Source organism: Bombus pascuorum, chromosome 9 (genome assembly GCF_905332965.1).
Source record: "Bombus pascuorum chromosome 9, iyBomPasc1.1, whole genome shotgun sequence".
Lineage (NCBI taxonomy): Eukaryota > Metazoa > Arthropoda > Insecta > Hymenoptera > Apidae > Bombus > Bombus pascuorum.
Window position 1 is genome coordinate 305,884 of NC_083496.1, and position 14,379 is coordinate 320,262.

Below are 14,379 nucleotides of genomic sequence, written 5' to 3' on the forward strand. Positions count from 1 at the left end.
GCTCGCGAAATTCCGCTGCTAGCCTCGATTCGCTTGATTTCTGGTGCCGTTAGTTTGCCAGGACACGCGATTCCGATATATACGGTCGTTGAAGAGAGAACGATTCCGAGAAAGGAATGGAACGTAGGAAAGGAGGGGGTATGAAAATGACAATTTCCTTGTTAAAAGGAAGAGGCTAATTAAATTTACGTATATTATCGCGCTACTTTTTTGACCGAATATCTTTTGTCTTTATTAATCTTCGATGTTTGAACAATTTCAGTAAAGTGAGATAAGGTGAAAAGCCTAAAAAAGACACGGGTAACGTTCTCGTGATATTTGCTGATTAAAATAATTCGAGAATTCTGTTAATCACCTTATCGCGTAATAGTACGTATATTTTGTTTAAAAGTCTTTAACACCTTACAGGTGTAGGCTGTATCATTTATCAGCTATTAAATAAGCGAATAAGATACAGCTTTCCCAAGGTTCGATGAAAGGACAGTGAAAAGAAAAGGAAAGAAAAAAGAGGAAATCGAGCGGGATAGAGTTTGGCGATTTCACGTAGAATAGATAAGTTGTCGGGAGTTTTATCGACACCGATGAATCGTGAATTTCGTGGTAAACCAAAATCGATTGTAAGAACTATCTTCCAGCACGTAGCATCTTGTAGGGAGGGAGTTCTCTAAGAAGAATAAAGTCTCGTCCAACGATAAGATTAGATATTTCTCTCGATCAACGAATTACGATCGAGTCGAACAAAGTGATCGGTAAAGGAGTAGAATACACGAACGATTAAAAGAGAAGTAGTAGTAAACAATGGAATAGTATGAAACTCCTTTCCGTTCGACCGATCATACGACCGATCATACGACCGATAATATACATCATACGCGTGTAACAGTCGCACGAGTGAAATAAGTTTTTCAAGCAAAAAAGAGCAACTATTTGGAAACTTAAAGAAATTAATTATTAAACGCACGATGTCGACAACAAGAATAAGCTCAAGGAAACAACGATCGTTTTTGGTTGTTCAAATTCATCATTGGCGATTTCGATGTTTCTCTGACACACTCGCTAACACTGTTCCAATTGAATTACTTCGAGTTGTGACACTTTTATAGTACGTATACTTTTGTTGTTTCTTCAAACTGGATACATTTTTTATTTTTCTTTTACTCGGCCGTGTCCCATTTGTTTTGTTCCTCCTTTCTTACAGTTAGGTCAGTGAGAAAAATTCCGGGGAGACCTATCTGGACGTATATTCGTTAAAAGTTGCTTCGAGAACAAAATTTATTTTCTAAACGTAGCGAGTCCATTTTACTTACAGTTTTACCTTTATCTTCATCGGACACCGAAATCCTCAAAGTTTTACCAGCTTCTAAATCGAACTAAAAAATATTTTTTCTACGATTCGAAAAAAGATAAAGCGATATAGGAGAGTACAAGTTGATCGTTTTGATCAAATCGTATCGACAGATATACATTGTTCGAATTACAGGCATCGATATTTAAACGAAATCTCTAAAAATAGCGTAAAAGGGAAAAGCCAACGGGATTTTCCAATTATTGAAAATACGTGTATGCGAGAGCTGCATTAATCCGAAAGCTCGCTTTGTCTACGTTTTTATCGAATATTAAAATAAAGGTTTGGCAGATTCTATTGTAAGTCAAATTCAATGGACTATATTTTTTGGTTTAACGGTATTCCGTAATCCCTAAACCCTCGATAGTGCCTACTTTATTCTCTTTAATAAGACGTTTTTTTCTAAACGTGCGAACTTTGAAGAAGGAATCTGGAAGAAGAGAGTTCGATGTGAATGCTGGTTTTCTCGTGTCATGTAACGATAAACCAAGGAAATAGAAGCAGATAATAAAAAGATAAAAAGATAGAAAGAAGCGTATAAAGTTTGATATAATCGTACGTGTAAAATTTGTTCTGCCAAGTGTAACTACCGAACGGTCAGTTTTCTTTCCTTTACAGATATATGGAGTGCCCGTGAAAGAAGACTGAAAAATAAAAGTCTAACGAAAGATATTCTGCCAGTACTATATCGAAAAAAGATATTAAACGTGCTCGGTTGTATTCTAATTTTCACTTGAAAAAGATCGTAGCCGATAAATGTTTATATCATAGAATATACCTTTCTTAAGTTCCAATTTTTACCTAAATTATCTAAAAGAAAAAAGATTTGAAACGTTACCGGTACGTTCACCCGTCGCTTGAACTTTTATTCGTAACGTAATTTGCGTGAACTAAACGTTACAAGACCGGTAAGCGTGGATAGCCTATGACCGTTGTATAGAATATCGAATATAGAACCTACATAGCTGACCGACCGGTTAGCTAAAATTTCAAAACGAAGGTGACACCGTTTCAATGTCTTTACGTTTGTTATATTTACAAGCGTTGACATAAGAAATAAGAGGAAACGAGAGTAAAGATTGAATAAAAATCAGAAAAATAGTAACGAGTACTTATATTCGCTATTAATTAAGTGAAACAGTGCAATGTTGGAATATCAGCTAGTAACCACTACCGACCACTTTATCGACGTTTTCGAAGAATAACGGCGACAGAAGGGACAAGGCCAACAGAGTTTCCCGTCGGTCGTATTTCAGATTCCATTGTTCGAAGCGGAGGAGCTGAGAGAAAAAAGGGGAGCGTCCGAGTCATTGGGATTCGGAACAATATTGTTCCCGTTTGACGAATGAAACGTTCCATTCCGGGGACACGCGTTCCACCTGATATATTCCCAGTAATCGCTCATTTGCCTGCGTATGTAGGCGCGCGTCCATGGATCGGATGGAATCGATGTTCGTTGAACGATTTAAATGGCCCTCGTCGAATCCAGTTCGGCGGGCCGTGAAAGAACGTAACCGAAAGAGAATTTTCAGTTTTGCGCGATATAAATCCGTCAAGCTTCTGTTATTTCACTCGCCGATCGCTTTTTCCCCCACCGTCTTTTTTCTCTCTCTCTCTCTCTCTTCTTTTCTCTTTAATTTCCTTTCCCATCGGCCGTTTTACTCGTTATCGACGGAAAAACCTCTCGTACAACGCGAGTGACTAATTCCATCAACGGCGGGTTTCATTGCTTTCCAATTAAGTATAATCGACGTTTTTATTATTTTACGTTTATGCTGTTCCTGGTACGTTGCATTAGAATGTTAACTCTGAAGAATGGTCTCATTGCCTTCTGATCAGGCCATATCGATTTATCAATTACCTAAGACGGTTTTTCCATAGGTCGCATAGATCTCGATAGGCTCTTAAACATCCTGCTTGAAAATCTTAATTTGGTCTGAAAGGCGTCTTAATATATTCACTTGTGATCGGATGATGAAAATTATATACGTTATAAGAAATACGAAACAAGTCTATTTGCATCGTCGAAACGAAGGGAAAAAGCAATAAAATCGACTCGGGTATCGTTCGATCGAAGAATCGTTTCTCCGATATACCTTGTTGAAAAACACGCGCTAATTCTGCCGAAGTTTTATTAACTTAGAATTAGTCGCGGCAAAACGCAGCGACGCGGAACTGAAAACAATTTCCTTGGCAAGTTTGTTCGTTTATTCGGCGGAACGTAGGGGATGGAACAGGGTGGATAGAGCGCCGAGAGCGCCGAGAGCGCCACCGGCCGCGTTAATCCACTTTGTTAGCTGTAACGACGGGCGTGGTTTATACTCTTGGCTTTTATAGAATCGCCCAAGCACCGGCAATGAGCCTCCTTCGCGTTCGCCACTGCCACTTTGCGATTATCTAATTACCTGCTGCACGCGGAATTCATTCGTGAGATTGCTACGGCTGTCTGCACAATGGTACCGTGAAAAGAAAGATGATTTATTTCGGAAATATTACAATCGTCGAGGGAAACGGCTAAAACGGAAATCATGCTAAGTGAAACTTCGTTTGGCACGTAACGCAGGATAACGGACATGATTCCAAGAAAAAAGTACAAAATATCGTTTGAAACTTTAGCGTGGTTTTTTACGATTTGGTTTCAACGATATCGCGTGTGAAAAAAATCGAAAGCAGATTTTCCTTCAATTCGCGGAATCCACTTGCGATACTTCACTTTTATAGCGATCGAGTTATCGCTAATGATTTCAACACACTTTTTAAGAATATTTCGTTGTCGCATACTATGTATATAGATGCGTGAGAAACATTGGATCGAACGACTAATCGAACGTTCCAAACGAGATTTCCTTTTAAAATAGTTCGTATCTTTTTTCATGGACCGATAAATGGTAGGCAAAGAACGAGATCCGCGTGAATCGAAAATATTACTCGATATCGGATAAACGTATGTAGCGTTATCGTTATCGGTATCACATAATTAATAAACTCCTTTGCATCGATACAGTTCTCTTTGGTATCAGATAGCGTCTAAAATCTGCACGCTATCGTCATCGATAAACACTAATACGACGCTAATATGTAATTAATATGTAACGCGTTTTCTCGACGATATTATGGTAGATAGTCGACGACTATTTAGCCTTGGCGTAATTTATGAGTGTCGATAGCCGGATACGAGGTGTCGATGACGCGACTGTTTAGAGTTTTAGAGGATGCGTTGCGAGATAGTTTCGAAATGGCAAGCGATCGGGCGAGCACTGCCAAAGAATAGAGACGTTGTCTCTATAAAGTATCGAAAGGAAGGCCACGGAATGGAGAAGGCGGCAACGATGCTTTCCGATTATTCGAAGCGCTATAAATTTAAACGTACGATAATCTGTAATACGAATTACTGTAAAATAATAAACAAATCGCAAACATCCTACAGAGAATTTTTTCTAAATTGTGTTTATGAGAAATTTCACTCGGATTTCAGCCCCTATATCCAATAATTTCATACTTACTTTAATATACGATCCTTTCGAATTGTTTAACGTTGTCTTATTTTGTCGATGGTTATTTCTTTACCTTACAAATCGCGCGTAAGTCTGTTAAAAATCGATTTAACTTCCCAACTTCTTTGAAACGTGTAGGATTTTCGTTTCGAAAAGTCAGACACCAGTTCCTTTGAAATCCTAAGTAAAACGAACTTACGACCTAAGCTCCATATTATACTACATCCAGCTCGCGAGGTGTAAGACGCTCGCGTCAAAAGCGTTTTTTTACATCATCGTAAACAGAGTTTACAGTCTTAGCCCGGTGTTACAGCTCCTTGGCTCTCTCGTTCGCTCTCTCTCTCTCTCTCTCTCTCTGCACTTCATAAAGCAGGAGAGAACATTACCTTCGAGAAAACATTTGCTCAACCTTTCAAACTTTAAGCAACCAAACTCATCGACATTTATCGAATGAAAATCATTCGATACGAGTATATGTACGCATCTAACTAACCACCTTAATTGCTACTTGCTAAAGTCGACTTTTAACACAGAATTAATATTGAAAGGATAACTTTTGAATGTCGATTTTCTCAAGAGCGGAGTCTCAAGAAAGTGCAACGCCAAGTTCTTTTGCTTGCTTCTTGGCATAAAATCAAATCTTTCCAATTGTACGTTATTTAATATCAATTCGGTCGCGGAGTAACTTGGTTTTCTTAAGAAATTTATCTGTCTAGCTGCTATACTTATGAAATTACACGAGATAAAGATATAGAATTTTGTAATAATTCGTAAATATAGTATAAAACGTCGGAGGATTTGGACGGAAGACCGTGACTTTTATTCGTAATACCAGACGATCGTTCTATTTATTACGGTATAAACGAAATTACAGTTTCAAAGAACCGTGGAACGAAGCGAGCAAGTATAGGAATCACAATGTACTCTTTAACGACGGTAAAGTGCGTCAGGATTTTATTTCAAAAATGTCTTTCATACGATCATAAAACGGAGTGATATCCATAACGGAGGTGTTATCGCTGCACGCCCAGTATGTTGCCCGTAAACGACCGTCAAATGCTTTAAGCCTTAGCTCGTGTCATGTGCTCGTGTGCCAGCCAAATACTATGTATTGTACTTTCGTCGGAAAGCTCTCCTCCGTGCTATCTTTTTTCTTTTTTCTTTTTCTGTTTCAACGCTGCCTTCCAAATCCTTTCTATCTATTTCAACTAAAAAATTTAACTAGCGGTTCGAAAGATGCGCGTACGTAGAATCGAGCATTTTTCCATTCTACGCGCCGAAATCTATTAGGCGAACAAAAAAAGGGCAATTAATAATTTTACATTCTCTAAAGTAAAGCTAATCGAAAATATGTACATCCCGGATCCATAAAATTACGGCAAAAGTTGATATTTTAAAATTTACAATACGAATCTGACCAAATATCGTCCAAGATTTCCAATACTCGGTGCTTAGCGATATTTATCCTGATACGATATTTCAGGCTGTCTGGTGCCACCTTTTCACCGATAATCATAATGGAAGAAGGCGTCCCTGATCGATAGCGCTTTACAGTCGACATACGATCCGTTTATTCGTCGTTTATCTCGCAACGCTACTGTACGTCAGCGATCAATTAGTACAAACGAGGTCATCGCTCAGTCTTGTAGTAAAGCTTGAACGCTGTACTTTGTTCCTCGTCGAAGCGCATCTCGCGAAATGAATCGAACCGAAAGCTCAAAAATGAAAGCGTCCCTCTATCCAGACGATACGACACAACGAGCGAATAGAGAGGAAGTCGGATAATTCCAATGTAACGATTCTAAAGACGGATAAAAGGGAGTTTAAACGTTGCAGCATGTCTGTTATTTTAAAACTTGGCAAGACGTTCGTATCGTATTCGATTCGACGATGAACGTTGGCGAGAAGGAGCGCGTGTTCTTCGATTCACACCGCCGTTCATCGCGCGTCCATAGCTGTTCAAGATCGCTGGAAGCTCGATTCAATTAGCTCCGCGACTCGGCAAAGGACAGACCATCGTGGTAAGTAAGACAAGTTTGATAGGAGAGAACGGCGAACAGTCAAGCACGGTTTATAGCGCGTTCGTAGCTGCTGCAATAAAGTCACGCGATTTCCGGATACCCGAAGTACAATTACGCCGTTGTTCCGTCCACGGTATTTATCGCGAGACCTTTGTATTAATAAAAATCGTTAGTCAACTGCATCCTCCGAGACTGATGGAAAGTGAACGCAATACCGAATTACGAGATGCCGAATAACTTTCTTTCTTCCTTCTTCGTATCGATTTACGTATTCGCGATTCGACAAAAACTGTTTGCTGTACGACGTTACGTTTTATTACCTGGCGAATTAACATTGGGTAACTTGTTCGCGTTGATGAGAAGCGGAGCCCCGATGGCGAACTATCGATCGACTAACCAGGAATTCTACGATTCTGTCCGACTGCCGAGAGACGTAGGCCGTCTCTGTACGCCGAGAAGATTCTTTTCGTTCGATCGCTGGAACTTGTGGCGTTTCTACGCGATTCGCGAAAGCTACGTACGATACGAAAGTTCGAACGATTCTCGAGGACGACACTTTGAAAGCGACGACACGGCGTTTGTGGCGCACTGGGCTATCGAGAACGCGATCAACATAGAAACGTGAATCGTGTTTGAAAGTTGGTTCAACAGAGGGAAAACTTGGACGCATCGCGGAAGCTGCGAGCCGCCGAACGAATAGAGCCGAGTGTTATATTATATTTATAGGGTAATGGCGCTGGACCGCTTAAATCGTCGCGAATCAATCCGAATAAGCAGGTGGTGCTATTCTCGATCACGACCTGGGAGTAAATGGGACGTGAATCCGCTGTGCGTCTCGAAGCTCTACAGGATCCTGGATTATCGGCTCGTTGATGAATCCGAGGATGCGGCAATATGGGTAATCCGATCCGCCAAACTGCTACCGACCATTCAGAGGACCCAAGGGAGAGAATACGTGCTTGCCGTTTTTAACGACTGGGCTTTCATCGAAAACTAACTCGAACGTTATCCGCGTTTCGAAATTTTTCTCGTAGTAAAATTTCCGTTTATGTCGCGATTTGTAAAATTTATCAACTTTTGAACTAGAACTTGGAACGTGAAATCCTTTCGTTACAGAGGTTGTTGGCGCGCACGCGACGACGCGCATTTGCTTTCGAAGCATAGCGGCGTTATAGCCGTAACATGGCCGGTATATATCGGTCCGTACACTCGGTCTATGCCACCGACTGTATGGCATGACTAATTATACTTCAGCCCGCGGCAGATCTCGTTGGCTCGGCCCTTAAGAGGCGGCAAGCACCCCATTAAAGCTCGAGCTTCGGCCACCCTCCGCAAGGAAGACCACGAGACGTCGATACGAGCCTCATCGACGTCGCGGTCGTCGTCGGGAGGACGAGAGGATGTGCGCCGTGCCGAAGGAAAAGCGGCGGAAAGGGACGAACGAGAACCGAACGATGGTGGCTACGAGCGGTAACCACGGTTGTTCTTTTTCAACTAATGGCGCCGTGCTTCGTTCGGTCGAATATTTCGAGGCACGATCTTTGCTTCTTGTTCCGAACGTGCCATGAATTTGCAGAGTCCTCTGTCCTTTTTAAAAACAGAACTATATTTGTCTATTCTCTGTAAATAAAATATTTTGCGAGATAAAGGAAGACAGGAACGTAAATACAGGTTTGCGTGTTTCGCGTGCAAAATCGATGCGCAAGACGCCTAGCGCGATAATATCCGCGATAATGTTCTTTCACTGTTACATAATTTACTTAATTTACTTTCGAGCGACCACGAGTCGGCCCACTGTCGCGAGAAGCATTTGGGATGGAAAGAATCGACGCGCAATTACGATTTTCGTAGTCTTGAAATGTTCACCACTTATCCGCTTGTCATTAGCTTATGCCATATTCTAACAAGTCCGTTCCATTTCCGTATCCGCAAATTTTCGATTTGTCTTATATCGATGTAAAATCTTAACGCGTTCTTTTAACCGTCTCGTTAACGATCTGGATCGGTGGTTGAACATCGGCACGTTTTACAAAGGACTAGCGGTCATCTTGATATTTACGATCGGAGTTGTAAATACTTTATCGTCTCGCGTAATATAATGGAAATTTTGAGCAAACATAACGAAACGTTCGATTCCTTACTTCGCTACAAATTATCAGGAATTTTCTACTCAAAATCATTTCAAGTTCAGCGTACATGTTTACATGTTTGAGATCCATCTTTGATCAGCGATAGATTTATCGCTGATAATTTTATCATTATCATCGAAGAGTCATCGGACTGTTCCTTCGTACGTCTTAAAGTGGACGATATAAAATAAACGAAACGTCCTGTATACCTGATATTTTAAAAATCTCTTCTTTCATTCGTTTGTCGCTGTACTACTGTGTTTACCACGGATATACCGTACGTTCTTTTAATCGTAATAATCGTAGTAAATTACTCGTATAGTCGAAGGATAGTTGAAATGATAGAAAGTTCAATGGAATACGATTAATTCCTTCGTTCTGTAGGATTATTCGTTCTGCGTGTACGTACGTAGTTAGAAAAGTTCGATGTTCCAGGCACATTCTGGACACGAAGAAATACAGCGGACAAGCGCACGTAGCCACGTACAGTTTCAGATACCGAACTCACACGTAGACGCGGGTTCGCCACACGTGCCACTTTGGCAGGCCAAGGAGGTGTGCGGTATATAGCCGAGCCAGAAACGATCCTCGAGATTGCTCGTTCTCGAGGAGCCGCGAGGGGACCGGAATTTCCATTACCCTAAAACATCGAGTGTCTCCGTGGTTTTCGCGGCAGCTGGCGTCGCCGACGGTGGCGAGAGGATTCTCGAGGAGGAACGGCCTGCTTGCACCGTGATCGAAACGAACCCGGGCGTTTCGCGAGGAAACGGAGCACCGCCTCGGGAGAGAAGAACGAAGACGAGAACGAGGCGTAGGAGAAAGAGGACGCCCGTCCTCTCTGCCGCTTCTCCTTTCGCGCACCTTTCACGCGAGATGCACGCTCTTTTTCGACCTGTCTCCTCCTTGGATTCCGTTTGTTATCTCTTCTCTGAGCTGTTTTTTTCTTTTTTTTTTTTTTTGCAGTTTATTTGAGCTGTAAGCAGTCGGACTCTTGGAATTTATTTTCGCAGTTACCGTTTATTCTCATTTTTACCGCCTGTTGTTTCGTCTTTTTCCTTTCTTTCTGTCCTTCTTTCCTTCTCTATTTCTTTCTTTCTTTAAGGTGGAATTAAGTTCGTTCAGGTTGAAAGTAGTCCGTTGAATCGTAGGTCGAGATCGGAGTAAGTTAATTCGCCGCAAGAAAAATGAATGGATCGCCCCCGATGGATCTTAAGGAAATTGGAAGGAACTTGGATATTGCGATGGAAGAAGGTGTTCTTCGTAAGTAACGAAAGAACAATTCTATTATTTACAAAACTAATTATTCGATGAAGTAACTTGTCGGTGGTTACATATACTTGTAAGTGGCAACGATCTCTTTCGAGGCGTTTTTCCCTATATTATAAGAACTTCAAACTTTTACTCGTGTTCCATAGTGCATCGCTTTAAAATTCTTATTCAACAAAGTAAACGAACGATTTATCGAGTAAAATTTGCAAGATCGATAAGAAACGTTGCTTAACTTTTGCATAGATATTTGAGATGTTCGTTGCAGGCAAATGCTTAATTTCCACGTAAAATAACACGGTGATCGTGTACGATATTATAAAACGAGATTAGCACTTACCTATCCGGATCAGGAGCAAACGATTCGACGTGGCCACGCGTGCTGACTTGGAAGAGTTTCGATCGATCTACGAATGTCTACAATTAGGGCACGGAAACGACATAAAATTATGTAAATCGATAAACTAAATCCGAAACATATAAAATGAATAAAAGATAAAATTAATAAAAACAAAATGGACAAAATTGTTGTTCGTATCGGTGACACGTCAAATCATCGTAATGCGAAACACAAACGTAAATTAATACAAGTAAAATACGAGTAACGTGACTCGTAAAACGAAGACAACAGGGAAAGATCGCGCGTAACAAGAATTTTAGTCAAAGTACCAACGATGCTTACGTTTTAAATGCTTTAAGTATTTATTTAAACAAATCCCAACATTCCAAACATTGATAATCGTGTACGTGTACCTGTGTATGCACGTTATCTCATTCGCGTACGTGTAAGTGTACATGTATGTCTTCTTTCGATTCTGTATGTAAATGACGCTGAAGACATCGGTGTTTCGCGCGTTAATTCATCGAGAATCCTGGATCCTTTTCTGGAAACTTTCTGAAAATTCAGAGGTACGTTTCAACGAACATTGGCCATCGTTCGAAAGGATCGTCGAAGAAGAAACGCGCGAACAAATGATCGAAAACGAGGATCCGTCGATTCATCGACGAAAGTTTTTCAACGACAGGACATTCCAACCTCTTTCTCTCAGCTTCTCGCAATTTTACACGCATACACACGGCCACGCAAAATTTTTTTTCGCAATCTCCCTTCGTTTCTTTCGTTCGAAATTCAAACCACGTCGAGGCTCGAAAAGTCGTTCCGATGAGATCGACAATTTCTTCCGGGCGTAAAGATACACGAAATTTTTCACGGCGGCGGGCGTTGTTCGCCTAAACTAAATTAGTAGTTGGTTAGATTTTACTTACGACTGGCCCCACACGCGGCTTCCTTTTTTCCCTTTTCTTCCAGTTTATTTTTTTTTTTTTTCTTTTTTCGCTCTTTCGTTACGTTCCAAACTTGCACGAAAGCTCGCAACGACTCGTTTCTCCTTCGTTATCGCGATCCGACTGCCTCTTGTCTCCGGTATCGATCGTTAGCTTCGCGTTTCTCGATCGCAGTTGTCTCTATCCCCGATATAAAAAATAAAAAGATAACAAAAGTAAATAATAAAAAATTCTTTCTTAGAGGGATATTAGGAAAAAGGTGCAATAGAAAATTTGCCGGTGGTAGGTGCGTCGATAGAACGACGAATCGAGAGAAAGGAGCTAGTGGTTTGAGTTTAGCGATGATGGAAAGGAAGAAATTTTACCAACAACGTGGCGGTCTTTGATTTCAATTTTCCTTTCGCGTTTTTCGGGGGAATGCTTTAAAAAGTAAGAATAACTTTCAAACAATCGCGAGGAAGGAAACAAAATAATTCAAAAGTTGTTTATCGTAACGGAAGAAAAACCAACCTCGGCTGTTTTAATAGCGGCCCAATAAATATTTCTATTTCGTTTCACGAAAACGATCAAAGTCTAATTTAATGTGAAAATTTTTTAATATCGTAAACTTTAACTTTAAACTCGAAACAATTTGCTTGTAACATGTAAGATATCGAAATTTGTCAAACGTAATTATATTCTAGGAAACGTAGATATTCTAGGAAAGACACGAGGATTAATCGGCATTTCATCCCTTTCGTAATGTTAAAGTCTCGTTGTGTCGCTACTTTCGACTCCGACTATCGTTGTTTGTTACTACTTGATATCGAATAGAAACTTTCGCGTCGGGTATTTTAACTTGCATATTTCTCCGCTCAAAGAGGTAAATGCCACATCGTTCGATTACCATTTAATCTCTCAATCGTTAGAATTCTCGAATGCTGTAAATACTTTGACAAGAAACGTTTAATTTAAAATAAATAGATTTCGCGTAAATCAGGTGCTGAACGTTTTTGTTATCAACTTGACAAACGGCTGATCTTGTTCCACTATTCGGCGAAACTTAATCAAGGCTAATTTGTCGGAGAGAATGGGGAACAGCGAGGAACGTCGCTCGTAAACACCGGCATTTATCAACGGTACACGTTTGAAAGAGGACGCGACATTCTCAAAATTACCGATCGGCAGCTTCATCGACGATGAAAGTCCTTACGGTTTGCGTCTATATCGACGTCAACCGATATAATTTATTTCGAGAAGAATATTCATACCGTTTATATATAATAAATTAAACGTTCAATAATACCAGCAAGGTTTAGCGCGAGATACGTTTTCTTATCAAATAGATAGTTGGATTTCGGAAAACGGGGGAACTATTCGCGTATCATCGAAGGTAGTAGGAATTATTTTGTAACAGCAATTTTCTTATAAAGAAAAATACATCAAATACATAGTTGGATCGTACGTTCGAAATCAAGTTACAAACGAATATACTTGAAACACATTTACGTACATACTAGGAGATGAGAAAATAAATATGGAACGAGGCAGAAAGGAAAATTTCATTCAAGCAATCCCAAATTCGACAGGAACCGTCCCTGTCGGCACGCTCCAAGGAGAAACGAAAAAATACAATCAGGATGGATCCACCTTTTTCTTCCAACGTTCCAATCATATTCCCTGGCATCGAATATAATATACAATTTATATTTCCTACTTCACCAACTGTTATTCGTTTCATTCTCATCCTCTGTCACTCTGACGCTCGCACTACGATTTTTGCTCGTTGTCTCTCGCTCTCTCTCTCGCTCTCTCTCTCTCACACACACGCACACGCTCTATCTATCTATCTATCTATCTATCTATCTATCTGTCTATCTCTCTCCTTTTCTCTCTCCCTTTTTCACGTATGTAACTAAGAACACTCGCGATTACACTGACGAGAACTTCAGATTCATCAATTCATTAGCTAGCAGGCTCCTTTCGTGGCGAACCTGCAGAGTTTCGCTTGATCAGGTCCATTTCCTCCCGTACGACTTCCTGCTCTCGACCGAAAAAGAAAACGAGATCCGGAAAGCCGAGGTCAGACCTTCCAATTCCTCGAATAATTCCACTTAGTGCTCCGACAAATCCGGATGAAGGAAGCCCGAGGTATCCTGCTGGGCTTCCTCGGCGCGCGCCTTGTCTTTCGGGTTCCTGAGATTATATCAATCCCCTCGTTTCACAGTGTCGAGCGTCGCGACGACTCTCGACGACGGTTAAACTTCTGCTCGACGCCGACTCTGTCGATATCCATCCCTCGTTCCTCGTTTCTTTCTATCCAACTTCTCTCTGATTCTTCGCCGTCCACCTTGTATAGCTTTCGAAGGGGGAAGACAAAGAGTCGATGCTTCTTGCGCGATATCTTTAAAAAAAAAAATCCTGCGTCTTCTTTCCTTCTGTTTTCTTGCTCGAAGGAAGGATATCGTAAAACTTGACGACTTCTCGATATCGCTCGTGCTCGAAGAAACTCGGACAAGCAAACCGAGGACCGTTTAAATTTAAATTCGATGGATCTATGATAAATTTGAACGTACGAAATATATTCACGCGATCAACAACCAATAAAATCGTTGCGAAAAATTCTCTCCGGTGAGAGACGCTGCGTTTTTCTCCGTTGTTGTTTCTATCCGTTATTATCGCTTGTCCGTTCCGTTGCTTCTTCCCTTTCTCCGCTTTTCATCGTGTTGTAAGAAATACTGGAAAATATGTGCGTCGAATCTCGTAGGAACGTGGGTTGCCTGGTTCGACTTTGACGTTGCTTCCCGTCGCGTCTATTATATCGCTTCGAGTATCGAATTCTTTTAAGGCCATCGATTTGT